The sequence below is a fragment of the Anabrus simplex genome, chromosome 5, assembly GCF_040414725.1.
Source record: "Anabrus simplex isolate iqAnaSimp1 chromosome 5, ASM4041472v1, whole genome shotgun sequence".
Taxonomy (NCBI): Eukaryota; Metazoa; Arthropoda; class Insecta; order Orthoptera; family Tettigoniidae; genus Anabrus; species Anabrus simplex.
Window position 1 is genome coordinate 302,373,909 of NC_090269.1, and position 13,019 is coordinate 302,386,927.

At 39.7% G+C, this 13,019-nt stretch overlaps 1 protein-coding gene across 1 annotated transcript in view; it reads right to left on the reverse strand.

Annotated features, from left to right (window-relative positions):
• LOC136874508 (IgA FC receptor) overlaps positions 1–13,019 on the reverse strand; it is a 387,799-nt gene that overhangs the window by 176,858 nt on the left and 197,922 nt on the right. The window lies entirely within an intron of this gene.

Sequence of the window (13,019 nt, forward strand, 5' to 3'; positions counted from 1 at the left end):
AGATTAGTCTTGTGGCCAGATATTGGTGAACAAAGTCCTGGAAATACCTCTGATAAGCAGAGGAATCCGTGTTCACCTTGGGACCATGGAGAAGATCTAGATGTATATGCTGTGAAGGAAGTAACGATGGAGGTACCTGACTAAACCTTTGTTCAAGACAACCACCATTATCTGTATTTAAATCATGACACAAGCTATAAATTCGAAACCAGACCAGCCGCGTGACATTCGGTCGGTCTTGGTACCTCTGATGGTATAGGGTACTAAAGATGCATTGATAGCCTGGATGTTGCAGCATTTAACAAATTTTGGCAGTGTAGATGAGGAGTAACGGCTGCCTCCTTATCTGTAAAGATGGAACTCCCGTTTCAGCGAATAGTACACAAAGCTCCTGTTGCCAGCCTAACTCCACTATGATGAATACTGTCTAAAAGGTTCAGCGTAGAATTTGATTCTGAGCCATAAGCCACACTTCCATAGCCAATTTGGGAGAGGACCATTGCTGTGTAAAATCATAGCAGCACAGCACCGCCAGCCCCCCACGAAGGGGCGCTGAGAAACTTAAGCAGGCAACCTTCAACTGACGGATGTGGGGCTGCCACGTTAGTCTCCTATCAAAATGGAGACCCAAGAATCTGCAGGTGTCTACCACTGGTAAAACACTGTTTTACAAGCAGAGCTCTGTTACATGATGTGCAAGTCGACGTTGACAGAAGTGTACAACTGAGGTTTTTGCCACTGAAAATTGAAAATCATGTTGCAGGGTCCATCTACTGACTCGGTTAAAAGCTTGTTGAAGCTGTCTCTCAGCAAACACCACTCTTCCGGAGCTGTAATATAGAGGTAAATTGTCTGGATACAGTGATGGAACGACTGCAGGCCCAGCAGCGGCAACTATGCCGTTGATGGCAATTGCGAACATCGTGACACTCAGTACCGATTCCTGAGGTACTCCATTTTCTTGAACGTAATATTGAGAAAAAGTACTCCCTACTCATACTCAAAAGAGCTGGAGGGACATGAAGTTCTCAATAAATGTTGGCAAATTTCCCGAAATCATCACTGGTGTAGAGTGGAGAGAATCCAATATCGCCAGGTAGTATCGTAAGCTATCTCCAGGTCAAGAAAACACAGTGACTAGGTGCTCCTTCCGGAGAAAGACCTCCTGAATGGCGCTCTACAGTCTGACCAGATGATCAGCGGCAGACCGCTGAGAGCAAAAACCATACTGGTAGTTAGACAAGAGACCTTCCTTTTCCATGGCCTACACAAGATTTCAAATAGCCTACAAAGGCCATTTGTAAGGCATATTGGCCGATAACTATCCAAAAGTTTTGGATCTTTACCCAGCTTGGAAATTGATATCCCAATTCTCTCATGCCATTGGGATGGATTCACTTATTTATTTATTTATCATATGGCATATATATACAGAAACAGGAAAGCAAGTACTTTATATTTTAATGTCCAAAGGTGTTATCCATTCTAGAGCCTCAGTATTGGCCTCCAGAAAATCAAAAATGTATTTGATGGTTTGAAAAGGGGCACCACAGTCACATGTTTCCCCATTTATACAGGGATGCAACACAGACTCCATGACCACATCAAATCCTTTTGAGGATGGTCCAAGTTCTTTTTGGGAGATTAAACCTCAAAGTAGGTGGGAAGAAAGGCCAGAGATGTTCACCTGTTTTTGGGATGCATGCTTCCTGCCATTAGGCATAGAGGTTGAAATTACCTTCTGTGAGCTTCTGAGTGAACTTAACTGGCGGATGTCTAGGTTTTAACCGGTTTCTCTGAAGGTCTGGAATATTGGAGTGGATGAGCAAGTCAGGGTTCTCATTTATCTTGGAGTATTCTCTGAATAGTGCTTGTGCTCTACAGAATGAAGCAGGCATGATGTTGCTCACGACAGGAAGCCAGTGGGTAGGAGTTTATCTTATTACGCCAGAAATAATCCTCATTGTGTTGTAGAGCTGAGTGTCCATAAGTTTCACATGGGAGCTGTTGATCTACACAAGAGCACAATATTATATTGCAGAGAGAACTAAACCAAGGGCAGAACATCTCAAGGCAGTTGCAGAAGCATCCCAGGTTGTACCACACAACTTCTTTGCTGCTGTATTTACTAGATGTTGCCTGAAGGAGAGTGTCCGATCTAATGTTATACCTAAGTACTTTGGGTAGTTATTGGGTCTGAGGACCTTACCATTAAAAGACACTTGGAGAGTACAGCTTGCCATTTTGTTATTTAGTTGAAAGCAGGACACCTCAGTTTTTCTGGTGTTTGGTTAGATTCTCCATTTCCAAAAATAGTCACTAAGAATGGAAAGGTCATCAGTTAAAATGTTCTCCATTTCTTTCAGGTTACTATGACTTGTAGCTAAAGCTATATCATCAGCAAAGCAAAATTTTCCGGATTTTGTTGGTGGCAAATCTGATACATACAGATTGAACAGGAGAGGAGCCAAGACTGATCCTTGAGGGAGACCATTATTCAATCTTCTCAGCTTGCTAGTCCTGTTCCCTAGAACAACCTGAAAGAGTCTATTATTAAGCATGTTTCCAATTAATTGTACCGTGGTTTTGCATGGTAATACCTCAGAAGTTTATACAGCAGCCCTTCTCTCCAAACCATGTCATGAGCAGCAGAAATATATGAAAATAAAAAAGTAAATTTAAAAAAAAAACAAATGTTTTCAACTGTTGCTGAAAGTCTGCTTCAGTACATGTTGTGAGTGCAAGGACTTGGTCGCAACAGCTACAATTCTGCCTAGAACCAGCTTGGTCAATAGGAATATGTTGATTAATTACTATGCTAATTCTGCTGTATAGTAGTCTTTCAAGGAGTTTATAGCAACTGCTGAGGAGAGCGATTGGACTGTAGTATTGTGGTATATCTTTTGGTTTGCCAGGTTCCAAAATGGTAAGGATTTTAGTCTTCTTAAACTCCTTTGGAAAAATACCTGTCTGAAGTATGTGGGTAAAGAAGCACATCAACCACCTTCTTGCATTCCGTCCCATATTTATGATAAATTCAGGATGTATTCCATCAAAACCTGGTGCCTTACCAACTTTCATGTCCTTTAATGCTGTATCAACCTCATCAGTCATGAAGGCTTTAGAGTACTCGGAAGAAGTTGGAGAGGTACGTTTAAGCATCCTTAGGTTCTTTTTCACAGTTTTTATATGTTCCTTATCTTTAGTAACCCTTGAAGTTAAAACAATATGGGAGGCTATTTTGTTTGGTGAGATAGTTGACTTCTCTATAACTCCTGTTGAGCTCCCTCCAAGTTTTCTCAATAGGCTACAGGCTTCTCTACTGGAATGAGAGGAATCCAAGTTACTAACTGTTTCTGTCCATTTCTGTCCACGATTTTCATCCAGACTCTGTAATAGCTCCTCACCAGTCATATGGGCACCTGCTTCAAGAAAATCTTTGTATAGGGCATTGCTCCGTTCATTGCATCCAGAAACATATTCTTTCCTGTAGCCTCTTGGGATGTGCTTTTTGGCTACAGATTTTACAGCCCTACAAATCTCTGATAATTATCGCTGATTGCAGGAATCCATCTGATGCATTTGTCCAGCTCTTCAGAGAATTTTGTCCAATTTGCCTTTTTAATGTTCCAGCATGGGTGTGGGACAGATGTAATTAAGGAAACAGAGATGCCCATCTCAAGGAAGATTGGTCTGTGTTGACTACTTGGGAAGTCCCTCATAACGTCTCTCATCATGGGTAGAGGGTTGCCTACAGAGTCACATGTGACGAAACAGAGGTCTGGGTTGGACTCTCACTTCCGAGCAGCAGATCTAAACATGCTTTTGTCTTTGGCATCAAATATAAGATGTACATTTTGGTCTTCCGACCATTATACTAAAGCTATATCGCAATCATCGTTTCTTACATATTTCCAAGTTTCATGATGGCTGTTGAAGTCGCCAGCATAGATAGTTGGATGACTTGCATCTGGAAGAGATGGGGTTGGCCAGGAGATGGCTGGAGGTTTGTAGATATTTACGATGGTTACATCTTGCAGTTTTATTGTTACAGTATGAATATTATTAATTGTACTAGATGAGATGAATTCAACCTTCTCCAAGTTGTTACGGGCATATGTAGCAATTCCATATATATTGTCAAAGGTAGCACCAATAATACTATAACCATAAATCTTCCCTCTCTTGCTTAGCTCATCTTCTATAGCAGCATGTATTTCTTGAATGAGTACCAGATAAATGTCATTATTACAGGACAATTTTGACAAAACGTCACACTTAGATCTACTGATACCTTCATTATTCAGTTGACAAATTTTAATACCATGTCCAAGCTTTCGAGTCATTTGGGTCTTAAAAGAGCCGTTCAGTACATTACTTCATACACTTTGCATATTTGCTGGGAGATCTTCAGAAGATACGTCCAGCAGCCAATGTTGTTGCTTCCTTAGCACTATCCAGGGGTCATGTGTAGGGCTTTTTAAGGTTTAACCTACGGACCTGCTGCTACAGAAGATGAGCTAAACAAGAGAGGGAAGACTTATGGTTATAGTATTATTGGTGCTACCTTTGACAATGTACTACATCCTCACTCCATATTCTGCTGAAGAGGGTGAGGATATCCTTGAGACATCTGTCACTCAAATGGATTTTGTCCGGTTCAGGAACTATATCTCTGCATAGCGCGAGTGCACTTTGCAACTCACACTCCGTGAAAGGCACGTTGTAGGGATATGAAGTACTAGAGGTGAAAGAGAGATGGTGTGCCTCTGCTTCGCGCTTAATTGGAAGAAATGCAGAGTCATATCCCCCAGAGCTGTACGTATCTGCAAAATGTGACGCAATTTGGTCTGCAATGACTGAAGGAATCGTAACTATATCTCCATTAATGGAGTTTCCGGGGACTGAGGGTACATTTTGTACTCCAACAATACGGCAGAGTTTTTTCCACACTTGTGATGACGGTGTATGTGCCGTCATGGAAGACACATACTTTTCCCACATAGCTTTCTTACTTTCTCAAATCAAAAAATGGGCCTTCGCGTGCAGACGCTTAAATGTGATATGATGTGGGCATCGCAGGATTCCAACGATAATGCTTAAAGGCCCATTCTTACACATGCATTGGCAAACTGATGCTCATCTTCTATGTGAAAATCCTTTGCTCTTCATAAGGTAATTGATTTACCTTGAGTTTTTGTTTGTTAAGAAGAACGCCATACTTTCTAGTGTCAACTCAGTTAAATGTAACTTAAAAGCTTTTCAGTCTGTCGAACATATACGTTCATTATAAATATTATGCTATAATATGCCAATAAAAAACACTATTAAACAAGGAATAAAAATACACACTATTAAACAAAGAGCAACATGTCTCATTCTTAAAACAACATCATCAGATTCTATCTTGTCACACTCAGCATTTGGAAATATTTATGTTTATTTCTGTCCAGACAACTAGGAATTTGAAATTTGGAACTCATCTTAATGAAGTCCTGCTTTGTCTTCACTCCAGCATACAATGCAAGGCATTTGAAAACTCCAACCCGCTGCCGCTCCGCTCACCCTCCATTACGTCATCCCCCCCATCCTGGCCAGATCAATGACATGCTGCACTTTCCTTTTAGGTGCTTTTTTCCCCAGTGTTCTCTTAGTATTATCATTGTTCTTGCTATCCTTATTATTGTTTCTTTTATTTCAGTTCTTTTTATAAACTATGCAAGGGATCTTAATGAGCTTTTTATGCCCTGCCTATTATACCAGTATTTTTTTTTCCTCTGTTTAGGCTGTGTTTCTGTCGTCGTCTGCCCCTTTTGGTGTACTGGATTGTGTTCTTAGTGGCCTCTTAAGCCTTGCTGTTGGCCCAGTATTCCTTCATTTTCTCGCTGAATTCTTTCCTGCGCTCCCCTGACCAATTTCCAGCCCCTTTGTGGCTAACTGATGTAAGGGATGTTAGGAAAGGTTTAGTTTTGACCAATTCCTGCATTCCTGTCAGCTATGGCGGCTTGATTAATATGAAGCTCTGCAAGATCTTTGTCCGCTTGCTTGATCCAGAGGAATCCACTAGCTTTGCCTTTGTTAGCAACCTTGAAGATCTTATGGGATAATCTATTAGGATCCATTCTGTGTAGGTGTCCATAGAAAGTCAGACGTTTTCTTCTGATGGCATCTATGAGGTTTTCTTGATGCTGGTAGAGCTGATTGTTGGGTTTGTGCCATTGCCTTCCATCTGGTAGGATCCTTGGCCCTACTATTCTTCTCAGGAATTTTCGTTCTTGCACTTCCAGGGCTCTCAGTGGGGTCTTTTTGGTTAGAGATAGGCATTCTGCTGCATAGAGGACTGATGGTCTGACTACTGCATTATAGTGTCTCAGTTTTACATTCTTTGATAATTGTTTTGAGGCATACAGTTTTCTGAGGGCATGGTAGGCCTTGTCTAATTTAATTTTCCTTCGTTCAAGAGCCATCATTTCACTTAGGTCCTCCGATATCCACTCTCCGAGGTACTTCACATTTTTAGCTCTCTTGATATGCTTTGTATCACTGACTCATATTGTTGTAGGGGCATCTTTGATGTTGGAGATAAACTAGGTCTTTCCAGTGTTGATTAAGAGACCCGCTTTAGCTGCTATAGAGTGCAGTGTTTGAACCTGCATAGTGGCCTCATGCATGTCATTTGCTAATAAAGTAAGGTTATCAGCAAAGGCCAGGCATGGAATCCTCAAGTTGTCTGCTTTAAACCCCATCCTTAATCCAATGTTCTCAGGTAATGACCTGATCCATTCTCTTATGATCTTTTCCAGGACACAGTTAAATAATATGCATGAGATACTATCTCCTTGCCTCACCCCTGAATGATTGTGAAGCTCTCTGATAACTGACCTCTAAACTTAACTTCGGAAGTGGTGTTGTGCAGGATGGCTTGCACCAATCTACTAATTTTTTCATTTAGTCCCAGTTCTCTTAAGGTGTTGAAGATTGTGATTTTATCCACGGAGTCGTATGCCTTCTGAAAGTCGACAAAGATAGCTACCCACTGTCGGCATCTTTTCTTGCTATATTGAAGGATGGTCTTCATATTTTGTATGTGTTCAGTACAAGATATTCTTGATATTCTCCTAATTCTTTATCCAGTTGTCTTGTTATGTGTCATTCTAGAATCTTGGAAAAGACTTTATACGATACTGCAAGGAGTGATATTCCTCTATAGTTGTTGGGATCTGTTTTGCTTCCCCTCTTGTGGACTGGGTGGATAATGGCTGATGTCCAATCATCTGGGAGCCTTTCCTTAGCCCAAATGTCCAGGATTACTTTGTGTATGTGGCTGAATGTTTGCTCACCAGCTTGTTTCAACACTTATGCTACTATTCTGTCCTCCAGGGGCTTTGTTGTTCTTGAGAAGTTGAATAGTCTCTTTTACTTCTTCATAGGTGGGAGGAGGGATGTCTTTGTTGTCTGGGTTAGCTGGTTCTCTAACTGGGAGCCGCTGCACAGGTTCTTCAGCATTCAAAATTCCTTGGAAATAATCAGCTATGGTCTTGATGCAGTCATCATCGAGGCACAGTGATCCGTCTGTTCTCTGGAGGCGTAAAGTTTGGGGTGTGAAATGGGTCATCTGTTGTTTTAGACCTTTGTATAAGTCTCTAGAGTTGTTTCTTCCAAAATCCCCCTCAGCTTGCTTAATCAGTTCTTTGTAGTATTTTCTTTTCACCCCTCTTATGATGCTGCAGGTGTTCTTTCTTTGTGTAATAAAGGCTTGTATGTTGGCTTCGTTTTTATGATGGTTCCATTTGAGCCATGCTAGTTGCCCGACTTCTATAGCCTCATCGCATTCATTAGACCACCATGGGTGCTTGTTTCCTTTAGGTCTGTTGGGGATCATCTTCTGAGCCGCGTCTGTTATAGCATCCCGAAGTGGGTCCCATTTTGTATAGTGGTGTTAATCCTACTGATGTGTTGGTTCACACTAAATTGGTAACTTGTATGGTCTTCTTTAAGTTTGGTGATATCAAACCTAGGAATCTTCTTTTCCTTCATAAGCATAGCCTTAGTCTTATACAGTGGTTTCAGATTCATCTTAACCATGACAGGTAATGATCGGAGTCTATGTTAGCTCCTTGTAAAACCTTCACATTCATAACGTCGCAGTGGTGCTTCTTGGCTATTGCTACGTGGTCAACTTGGAACTCGCCCATCATGCTGTTTGGGCTGCGCCATGTCATGGCCTTCCTAGGTAGGCATTTAAAAGCTGTAGACTTCAAGAGTAATCCATACTTGGTGCACAGACTGATTAGCCATTCCCCATTCTTGTTGGTTCTCTAATGGGCGGGGTATCTTCCTACCATCTTCCGGTATCTCTGTTCTCTCCCAATCTGAGCGTTGAAATCTCCTAGAATGTTATTGTATGATGATGAGGGATGTGGTCTAGGGTTTCCTCATGCATGCCCCAATACTGATCTGTAGTCTCTGGGTTTTTCTTGTTAGAGTCATCGGTAGGAGCATGGAAGTTAACCCCAGAATATCTCCTATTGCTAGACCTGAGGGATAGTACTGAAGTTCTGTCACTGGGTGAAGAGAAGCCAAGTATGCTAGCAATTTTTTTTTTTTTGGCTTCATGTCGCACCAACACAGATAGGTCTTACGGCGACAATGGGACAGGAAAGGGTTAGGAGTGGAAAGGAGGCGGCCGTGGCCTTAATTAAGGTACCGGTACAGCCCCAGCATTTGCCTGGTGTGAAAATGCAAAACCACGGAAAACCATCTTCAGGGCTGCCGACAGTGGGGTTCGAACCCACTATCTCCCAAATACTGGATACTGGCTAAGCGACTGCAGCTATCGAGCTCGGTATGCTAGCAAGTAGTTTGTGGTGTAATGCGATCCCTGCCTCAGGAAAGGTACATTCATCATGGCCCTTTTACCAGGTTTTCCCTTATATATTCTTGAGACTCCATGGCATCTTCATCTGGGAACCTAGTTTCTTGTAAGGCTGCAATGCTGATGTTCTTGCATTTCAGGATTTCAAGGGTGTGTTTAAGTTTCCCGGTCTTGATCAGAGAGTTAATATTGATCATAACTAGGTATGTGATGTTCCTTTTTCTTTAGTTCTGACTGGGTCACATGAAGGCAGAGATCCCCCAGAATCCGACGATCTATATGCCCCGTCATGAACGGGGGTGGATTGGTTACCATCTGGGGATCTAGCATTATTGTTTTCGTACTTCATGTTTGATACAGTCTATCACACAAGTGTGTATAGTTGGTCACCCGAAAGTGACGAGTTGTTGACTATCAAGGTTGTAAGCCTTGAAGCCCCCATTAATTTTATTATTATTATTATTATTATTATTATTATTATTATTATTATTATTATTAATAATTTATTTTTCAATTAGAGAGTTCTTGTAAGATGTTACTTCTAGTGATAAATGATAATCTAAAAGATCATCTTGAGTGGCAAAGACAACACGTAAATTGAGAGAATTTACTACAGATAAGAATATCATAACTCACATTCCAGACCTTTAAGTCAAAGATTACCTTCTGTGAGATTTTTTGAGTGCTAATGCAAAAGGTGTAAATGTCCAGATGTTGATTAAATGGGGCAAATAGGGGGGAAATTTTTACATTTTTATGATCATTCAGGTTGGTTTTGTTACTGTTTTTCTTTTGCAATGTAAATTAGAATTGCTCCTTTAATATTCAAAGATTTACTTTATTTTGATGTGCAAGATACAAAACACGTATAAAATAGCCAATATTTTCATAAAAGAAGGTCTAAAAGTAACACTCCACAAAGACACATCAGCAAATGTAACCTAAACAAAAAAGATCTGTTCTTCAAGTCAAGAGTTTATGAACTCAAGTGCCAAGAATATAACTGCAATGCCACATATACAGAGTGTTTCCGTAAGAGCATGCAAAATTTTAATAGGACATAGAGGATGCTCCACTGAGCAATTTGAGGTAGGGAACCTGGGGTCAAAGAAACCAGCTTAAGGAGATATGTAAGTAAACTTGTCTACCGCTTTCTCTCGCATTACTGTTTTCCAGCCACTTGACCTGAATCCCCTTGATTATTTCCTATGGGGATATCTAAAGTCACTTATATATGAGACCCCAGTGGATATGGAGATGAAATTAGCTGCCAGAATTGTTGTTGCTTGTCACTGATTCGAAACACACCAGGGACATTTGTCAAGGTGCGTCAGCACATTTTGTAAGATACAGTGCAAATGGTACGTTCATTATGTCAGTGATGGTATTTGCAGTTAAGTAAATAAAAAAAAGTACAGAGAAATGTGATTGTATTCCTATTATCTCCTTAAGCTGGCTTCTCCGACCCCAGATTCCCTAGCTCAAATTGTTCAGTGGAGCATCCTCTATGTCCTGTTAAATTTTTGCATGCTCTTACTGAACACCCTGTATAGACCAAACAAGATACGAAGAACACAGCAATCAGATATCAAGATTTAGTCTTTGGAGAGCACATCATTTCACAAATATCTACACATACCTAAAAATCTTGCACATCGAAAATAAAGTAAATCTTTGAATATTAAAGAAGAAATCAAAATCTACATTGCAAAAAGAAATATATAACAAAACCAACCTGAATGACCATACAAATTTTTAAAATTCCCAGCCATTTGCCTTACTTAATTAACATCTGGACAACATTTACACTTTTTGCATTAGCGCTTAAGTAATACCAAAGGAGGTAATCTCTGATTTTAAGGTCTGAAGTGTGGGTTAGGATATTTTTATCTGTAGTAAATTCTCTGAATTTATGCACCATCTCCACCACTCGAGACAATCTTTTAGATTACCATTCATCACTAAAAATAAAATACTGCTATTAAATAATAATAATAATAATAATAATAATAATAATAATAATAATAATAATAATAATAATAATAATAATAATAATAATAATAATAATAATAATAATAATAATAAGGGTAGCAACTACGATAATACTAAGTGAACACTAGGGTTAAGTGCAGCGTGTCATTGACCTGACCAGGGTGGGGGCATGATATAATGGAGGATCATTGGACTGGCAACCGATTGAATTCGAGCCAATGAAAGAGCAATGGTATTTCAAATGCCTCACATTGTATGCTGGAGTCGAGACAAAGCAGGAATTCATTAAGATCAGTTCCAAATTTCAAATTCCTAGGTGTTTGGCCAGAAATAAACATAAATATTTGATAGAATCTGATGATGTTCTTTTAAGAAAGAAATATGTCATTCTTTGTTTAACAGTGTGTATTTTTATTCCTTGTTTAAAAGTGTGTTTTTACCCGTATGTTACAGTGTAATATTTATACTGAACTTGTGTGTTTGACAGACTGAAAAGCTTTTAAGTTACATTTTACATTGTGTAGCAATCACTCCATTCTTCCTTGCAATAGCATGCACTTCAAAGTGTAACATCTCAGGTGGCACTTCTATCTGTTAATATAATTCTGTAACATACCAATGTTCAAACAATTCCGTTTGTAGCCACAAAACATCGTTTTGTTGGCCTACTCTTTCCCTCCGTTAGTGGGATTCTCTCAGGGAAATACCTTTCAGTGACACAGGGCACATTTTTGTCCGATGAATGATGTCCAAGCACTTTTCTTTCAAATGAACCTGAATGTTCCACAAGCAGTACTGGACGACATCCACGCAAATTTCAAATAATCTATTTTAGTTTCAGGTGAATTTCTCCAGCAAATGATCATTGCATTTAGAATTGCAACATTCATTAACCTCCTGAATAACTTGATGTACCACTTTGTAATCTTTTTTCCTCTCTAAAAGATAGCCATGAAGTAGCTGATCTTTCAGATCAACTCCACCCATGTGATCGGCAACAGAAACAGGCTTTTCTTTTTCCTGACCATGCTTTATTTTCTTTGTGATGGTTTCTGCCCCATGGAATGTATAAATCATTGTGACATCTTTCTTAACATGTCACTTTAGGACGGAAACCTGGTCAGAATGCTGAGCTATAACTTCCCCCTCCTTTAGTTTTGTGTTGATCATACCCTTTGGAACATCCTTTCTGCTGAGGCACAAAGTTCCCACACAGTCAGTTTTCAATGATTTTAACTTTGAGCGAAAGCACGTGAATTATAAAAATTATCCATCCACAACATGTATCCTTTGTTCAGAAGTGGCTCCAGAAATGATAAAACAATAGCTTAAGTATTTGTTGTGTCTGTTGATGTATTTATTGTTTCAAATACAGTATTTTAGCCTGAACTTGATTCACATAATTCGTACGATTATATGCCACATTTTTTGGATTTTAGAAGTATATATTGCCTAAAAGACAACCGACCCTGCCATAGGACTAGTGATGTGCCAACTGTGATGTTCTGTTCTGGGAAGTACTAAGTCTGGAACTTATTTTTTTAATTTTGAAAAGTTTTGAAAGAGCAATCACGACGTATATCTCGTCCTTCATGACTGGTATCCAATCCCGCATTCTGGAATAAAGTGGTAATAAGACCCTAGATCGGATTCTTTGCTCAGCAATGTCATCCACATCGATCAAATCACCATCTGAATCTAACAAAATTTTGTCAGAACCACTCAACTGTCCTAAAAAATCCTCAATAAACCACGCTTGCTTGTAGAAACCATCTCTACTCACGACCGATGGAATGCAAGACAGCTTGTGATAAGGTAAAAAGGATGGAGAAAAACAGTTTCAAGAGAACCCTGAACAGATAAAATTTAGGATTCAGTTGACAGTCAGGTTCTTCCCTGAAAGGAAATGAAGGTATAATGCAAGAAGTGTGGGTAGTAGTAGTCACCAGAAAGCAGATAAAACAGTGCTTGCCCTCGGTGGCAGAGATAAACATATCTTAAAATATCTCTTGAATTTCAATGACAAATCACTATCGAAACAGGGATCAAGATAAATTGTTCGAAAGTTCAAACCTTTTGCTTCAAGGGAAAATGAGTTAAAACACAAACAGCTTCGATCATAACCTGCTAGATCGCAGTAGAGTATACGCAT